Below are 7,056 nucleotides of genomic sequence, written 5' to 3'. Positions count from 1 at the left end.
GATTGACAAATTTTTCACTTTAAGCCCTGACACTGTCATTTTTGTGTAGGAATTAAGCTACAATACATGACATATGTTGTTTTAATTAATAAATACAGTGTGAATAAAGATTACATAACATAAAAATAACTGCAGTCTTTGTTATTTGATAGCCGCTTAAATTAAACTGTTTTTATAGGGCAAGTAAAAACTGACTTCGGGCAAGTAGATCTCAGACCAACTTGCCCAACCGGGCAAGTGGGAAAAAAAACCTTAGCGTTGAACCCTGCGGTATAAACAGTGGTTAGATAAGCCTCAAAACCAGCCACAACTTAGCCATGAGCACAGAGTGACCGTACGCTATTGACCAATCAACAGACTGCAGTGTTCACAGCTCCACCTTTTAGTACCAGATCTGTGTGCTAGGTACCCCAACAGAAAGGTTACCAAAAATGGGGATGGTATGGAACAGTTCCATTGGTACCATTCACAACTTTTCACAGTGGAAATGGAAATAAACCGCCCTCAACTGTGCTGTACCGCACTGCAAGGTGGAAACGGGGCTTATGTCCGAACATGCGCTTACAAACTTACACAACTCATGTAGTATAATCCAAGTCTCATTCATCCAGTCGTTTGCTCAGTTCTTCCCAGCCAGACAGCTCTTTCCGACGGGGAATTGAATGTAAAGTGAAACTTATCTATGCTCTCTTCGAAGCCAGACTCAATTGACAAAAACAACAATTTTACCTCACAGAACACGGGAGCTACTGGTCTACCACTGCCTCAGTTAGTGTCTTTGTGTTATGGCATGAACTTGGCTGTTAGTTCGTATTCACCAAAGTCACATCATAACAAAAAACCAACTACAGATTGAGGCAGTGGTGGACCAGCTGCTCTCGTTTTCAAAGAGGTAAAACTACTGGTTCTGTCAATGGAGTCTTGCTTTGAAGAGACCATAGATAAGTCTCACTTTTCGGGCTGTCTGTTTAGGATGTCCCGAGCACAATTGGTTAAACGTGTCTTAGATTATCCTGCACAAGTTTAACAAGCATTAGTAAACAGATGTTTTGGTATAGTTTTGCTGATGTTAAACGCAGTCGAGTATGACTTGAATTCATCAGGAATTTTCTCAGTTTTTGAGATTCTTCGTTTCAATGTGAGAAAAACATTCCAATTCAGTGTAAAATGGGTGAGTAGTTAATAACAATGGTCATCTGGAGGCTAGAGTATTCCTTTAAGACATGTAATCTGTGATCAATAACAACTGTCAGACATGACTGCCCCTCTGTTTACATATTCTTGCTTTACCTTATGAGGTTCTGAATGACAGCGGAATAGAGCGTTGTGTTCTGTATCACACTGATTAGATTGGGACATATGTAATATAAGCACTGTTCAGCTAAGTGCTTTTGAAATATTATTTAATATTGGCAGAGACTGTGTGTGTGTGTGTGTGTGTGTGTGTGTGTGTGTGTGTGTGTGTGTGTGTGTGTGTGTGTGTGTGTGTGTGTGTGTGTGTTCCATTTGTATGCGCTCAGCTGTGTGTGCGTTTGTGTGTGTGTAGTGCAGTGCAGGCATGTTTTACATTTCCTCAACAATCATCGCTAACATGAGGCATTGCAACCAGGCACACAGTAATGGGCAGCCTGAGGCCTATTTTTGTTTTAATATTTATCTAAGCTATTTCTGCCCACTCTCACACAACACCATCGGTGATGTGCAGCAGAAGGATCTTTCTCAGACCCCTTTGGCCTCTGTTTGTTTAGACCACATCCTTGAAGGATCTTCAGCAGAGACCAGATAATGAATTGAATTTACTAATGTATTTCATGGCTTATTAATTGCGTAGTGGAACTTGGCGAATTTCTGCAATGGTCATTAATCTTTTATTGTCGATCCCGTCAGAAAAGCCTGTGGGGGGTTATAGTTGTACATATGCACTGGGAATATTAATACTACACAGTTTTCTCATTTGCTGCCCATTCCCCATTTCCTTGCTGAATGTATTTCATTAGTGTTTGAACAGAGCCGGGGACTAATCACAATCACTGTTTTGCTTTGTATTGATTTCTCATTGTACTGTAGATGATAAATGATAGTCAGATGTGGTAATGTACTTTTTCCAATCTAAATGAATTAAACCCTAAATGTGTGGCACAGAGCATAATGGGCCACGTTTGTCTGTGGGGCTTATTGGCCTCATCAGACACCGTATGTCTCAGCTGTCTTCAGAGTTTGGATAGAAGTGTTACTGTGGAAACAAGCCTTTTAGCCCCAGGAAATGTCAATGCAGTCACACCTCATGTCCACCGAGAGTAGAAGACAAACGCCGCAGAATGAGAGCTTTCTCTCTGTTTGTTTCTGTCCCCTGTCTCTTTTTGTTTCGCTGCTTTTTCATCTTCATGTCATTTAAAATGAAAAGTGACTATGTGCATACTCGGGATCTAGCCACATTTTTGTAATTCCCCTTTTAGACAACAGTCATGTGTACTAACTCTTCAACATGTTTAAAGAGCAAATTGTAATTTGCATTTCTTGCAGAACTTGTCCTTAAAGTTCAAGTGAAATCTGGAGGGACTTTAGCTTCTGTGCTGAGATGTATTTCCCAGTAAAACGGAATAGAGATGAATGAATGAACAAATAAGTACCAATAATAATAATAAATTATTTTGGAAATGAAAACAAACCGTTTGATTGCTGTGGCCGTGTCATAATAGCGAGGCCCCAACAGTGTTAGCCGACGGGATAGTGGTATCTGGCAGGATGAGAGAGATAAAGCACATCGTAGCCTCCATGTAATGTTAGCTCCTGAAGCAGTCCACTGTAAATGTCTTTGTCTTGTCCATAATCTCAAGCTGCCATTAGGGGTGTGCCATATCATATCGTGATACTCGCAATATTAATACTTGTTGGCGTTGACGCCATAGTGTTACTGTTAACAAGCGTGGCGGAAAGCGAAATTATTACAGACTGAGCGTTGATTCCAAAGAGAGGAGCAGCTTCAGTAGTGTGGAATTAACTGTGGCGTCCTGAATGTTTTATGACCATCCCTGGACTTCTCAGACTCTTTAAGGGATTTACCGCTCAGACTGAACTCGTTCAGCGGCTCCTCTGGCAGCAGCACAGTGTCTCTCCCTCTCCTTTCTTGCCTTGCACACACAGGAGTCGGTGTAGTTTTCTCATACACCTTTGGTAATGTTAACCTACGTGACACTCATGGCTTAACAAAAAACTACATATATGCAAATGTGCAATAGTTCTTGTAACATAACAGCCTGTCACAGGTTACAGCGTGATGACTAGAGGAGAAATGGCAGAGAATGAAGGTCCAGGTCAATCATTTAGGATTTTGCTAAAAGAAGGAAACTGCCTGTTTATTTACACATATATAGATCCCAGTACACCTTTTTTGTATTTGGAAGCTGTTTAAATGTGTAATTAGTGGTAGATTTTATTTTGTTGAACTATTAATATTGTATACAGAATCTGAATCTCACTCTATTAGTGTTATTGTCACAAACTAAAGAAATGAGAGATAATTCTTGTTTAGTTTTTACTGAATATTTGAAGGCAAACAGGTTAAAATTCAAAACTGTATCACTTATTTTGTTGCAATTCTATGTTCTTAAATTTTTTTTTTAATGATTTTTACTGGTTTTTCATATCGTCAAGAAGCTGTCCTCAAAGTGAAGAAATTCTAGCCTGCAGCCTGTAACCACGGTCTTTTGGGTATATGAAGACACATTGATGTACCATGTTGTTGCTAACTAGCTGACTAGCTCTGTGTGGCTAAAAGTTGCAGATTTATTGATGGGAGGATGTTGCGATATAATTGGTTGGAATTGGTTGGTACTAGCTTGCGTAATCTTTTTTTTTGTGTTACAGGAAGAAAATATGATTAGATTTTGATATTAAAATATGAATATGAATTGAGTTTTTGGCCCTATCTTGTTAAAACGGTGCACAAAACGTCCAGAGAGGTGATACAGAAGGGTTTAAAAGGCATTTTCATTTAATCGCAACTGGTTTAAAAGTTAATGGATGATTTCATGTTTTTAACAAGCTATATTAGCAGACGTTGTTATTATTGTTACTGCAAATGTAATATATAATGTATTTAACATCAGTTACTCACCAAGACACCTGCCCAGCTCTCCTCTGGTTCTACTCACGCCACAGCTCAGTTTCTCACCAGTAGCAATTATCTCTGCTCTTTTTCTTCTTGTTCTCAGCCCATTGGATGCCTAGCAGGCTCGTAATTATACTGCTGTGGTCCTTTTTATATGCTTATGAATATGTATTTTCAGCCTCACCAGTCTCAGAATTAGCACAAGAATCCAGATTTATTATCAGTAAACTTGACCTAGCATGGCCACTCTCCATTATGTGACTCGTCTGGTTTCTCAGTTTTAAGGTAGACATGAAACGTGCCCAACAAAAACAAGTCCAGATGCCTCTGTGGTTTATACACAGATATATATTTTTTAAATTCACATAATTTTTCAACACATAACTGGGGACAGCAACCTAAAAGTCGCTCTTTAAATCCTGTAAAATGCCAACAAAAAGTGATCTAACACATTATGAATAGGTAAGAAAATGTATTGGGTGCCACAGGGGGCTTTGCGAACTGGGGTTAGTGAGCTAAAGCAGTAGAGATTAACATTCAACTGCACAATAAGTTTTAATATCTACCACCAAGGTAACCTGTAAAAGAGCTCACAACTCTTTTCTCCAGTGTCTTAATGAAAATACTCAACATTAAACAACATTAAATTATTACATATAAAAGACCTGATTATGAATGCCAAAAAACCCTATCATACATGGGCAACCGGAGCCAGTAATGTTTCATCTTCAGTGTGTGAAAAAGAGCTTCTGTCTCTCTTTCTTTCTTGCTGTCTCCCGCTCTTCCTGTTCCTCCTCTGTTCTGGCTTTTTGGCATCTCATTTATCAAACAGGGTCAAGGCTCAGTGCAAAAACCCTGTGGTCTGAAACGACACACTGTGTGCCAGACGCAGAGTCACTGCCAGGGTGGAAGGAGACAAAAGACTTGTTCATTCGTGTCATTACTTACATTTAAAGGACATATGAATGCTTTTTGATCTCAAAGGACCGTCTCTATGTTTTACTGTAAATATTTTAACAAGTCTCTTCTATCGCCTGCATGATATGTGAATGATTAACGTTCTCTCTATATGTCAGGACATCTCACCAAAGGGCACTGGGATAGTTAACACTATGTAATAACCATAACCAATTGTTATTTTACAGTTAACAAACAATTAAATTTAATGAATAATGTTTACTAATTATTAGTAATGCATGATTTATAGTATTTTAACAGTCTATTGTTTTACACATTATAACTTTTTATATACTATATTACAGTCTTTATTGACTATTTACCAAGGTATTGTAATCATCAGTTGCAACTATACACTAGAGTTGCAGCAGCGTGAAGCATAAATGGAAAGTAAAAACGTAAAAAAAAAAAAAGAGTTTCAGACCTGTATCAGGAAGTCAGAGCTAGTTAAAAGCTAAAGTGAACAGATACGTTTTTAGCTTTCTTTTAAAAATATTTAGCAAGCTAGCTTCCCTGATTTCTACAGGTAGTGTGTTCCATAGCTTTGGGGCGTAATGACAAAGGCTGCATCCCTGATCTTCTTCCGTCTGTCACTGGGAACCTCCAGTAAACCAGCAGCAGATGATCGCAGTACTCTTGAGGGAAAAAGTTAACAAGGGAGTTAGCAAAGTAGCTCAGTCCCAGCCCATGTGAGCTTTGTATACAATGAGGAGGAGCTTAAAATCAATTCTAAATCTAACGGGAAGTCAGTGCAGAGCAGCAACAACTGGCCTGATGTGCTCTCTCCTCTTGGTACTGGTTAGTAGCCGAGCTGCAGTTTTGACTGAGCTGAAGTCTCTCAGTGGTGTTTTTTGGGAGGCCATTAAAAGTGCTTTAATGTAATCGAGTTGGCTTAAAATAAAGGCATGGATCAAATTCTCAGCATATTTTTCATTCAGAAATGGTCATACCATGGCTATGTTCCTGAGGTGGAAAAATGATGTTCTCATCACCTTGTAAATGTGGGACTTGAAGCTTAGATCTGAATCAAGAATCACGCCAAGACTTGTAGCCACGGATTTAATCCAGGGAGTTAAATTTCCCAGATTATTAAGAAGCATTTCTCTTTTTGTTTTAGGGCGGACAAGTTTTTTAAGAAATTATTGCTCATCCATTTATTTATTGCCAAAAGGCAGGTAGTAATGGAGTTTATGGCCACAGCATTGTTTGGTTCAGCAGAGATGTACAGTTGCGTGTCATCTGCGTAACTACGGGTATCCAAATAATGTTTATAGTAGACTAATGATTAATTATTGACAAATACTTAATATAGTATATATAGAATTATATAATGTGTACAACAATAAACTGCTGAAACACTCTAAATTAAAGCATTACCAATAATTAGTAAACATTATTATAATTTCATTGTTTGTTAATGATAAACATTTGATGAACTATCAACTTACCATTTATAAATGATGGTTATTATACAGTGTTACCTTGGGGTGCAATGCCCGACCAAAGCATATTCCTCAGTACGTGCCCCTCAACCTCCAATAAATATTCAAATAAAAAGAAAAAAATGAGATTGATTAATAATTGCCGATCCACTGCAATGTGTGAAAATTCATTGTAAGTACTGAGGGAAGTTTTCAATGACCCCAGGAAGGAGAGGCTCTGAGGGTGCTGCAGTAACCACCCACCCCCAGCTGGATGAGGTATATTATGTGTATTATTATCTCTATCTGTCACATTACCTCTCCTGGTCGCTGTCACCCGCTGTATATTTCCTTTTAATTAATTCAAGCAGCACAGGTTTACCAGATGGTTTCCTATACTATTTTGTTTAGTGTCCTCTGTAGTAATTTGTCTGCAGGCCTATTAGTCTGTGGTGGCAGGAAGGTTTGGACCACATTCAGACAGGCTCTCTGGCATAAACAATATATAGTTCAAATCCAGCTTTCAACTAACAGCAGCAGTTTTGTCATGGGTGACTCCGTGGTGTC

At 38.7% G+C, this 7,056-nt stretch overlaps 1 protein-coding gene across 5 annotated transcripts in view; it reads left to right on the top strand.

The window, feature by feature from the left end:
* The window catches only part of pkp4 (plakophilin 4), a 119,587-nt gene that overhangs the window by 58,913 nt on the left and 53,618 nt on the right, over nt 1-7,056 (top strand). The window lies entirely within an intron of this gene.

The sequence above is a fragment of the Epinephelus moara genome, chromosome 7 (assembly GCF_006386435.1).
Source record: "Epinephelus moara isolate mb chromosome 7, YSFRI_EMoa_1.0, whole genome shotgun sequence".
Taxonomy (NCBI): domain Eukaryota; kingdom Metazoa; phylum Chordata; class Actinopteri; order Perciformes; family Serranidae; genus Epinephelus; species Epinephelus moara.
Note: the sequence above shows the minus strand (reverse complement) of the source record. Positions and strands in the feature narration are given on the sequence as shown.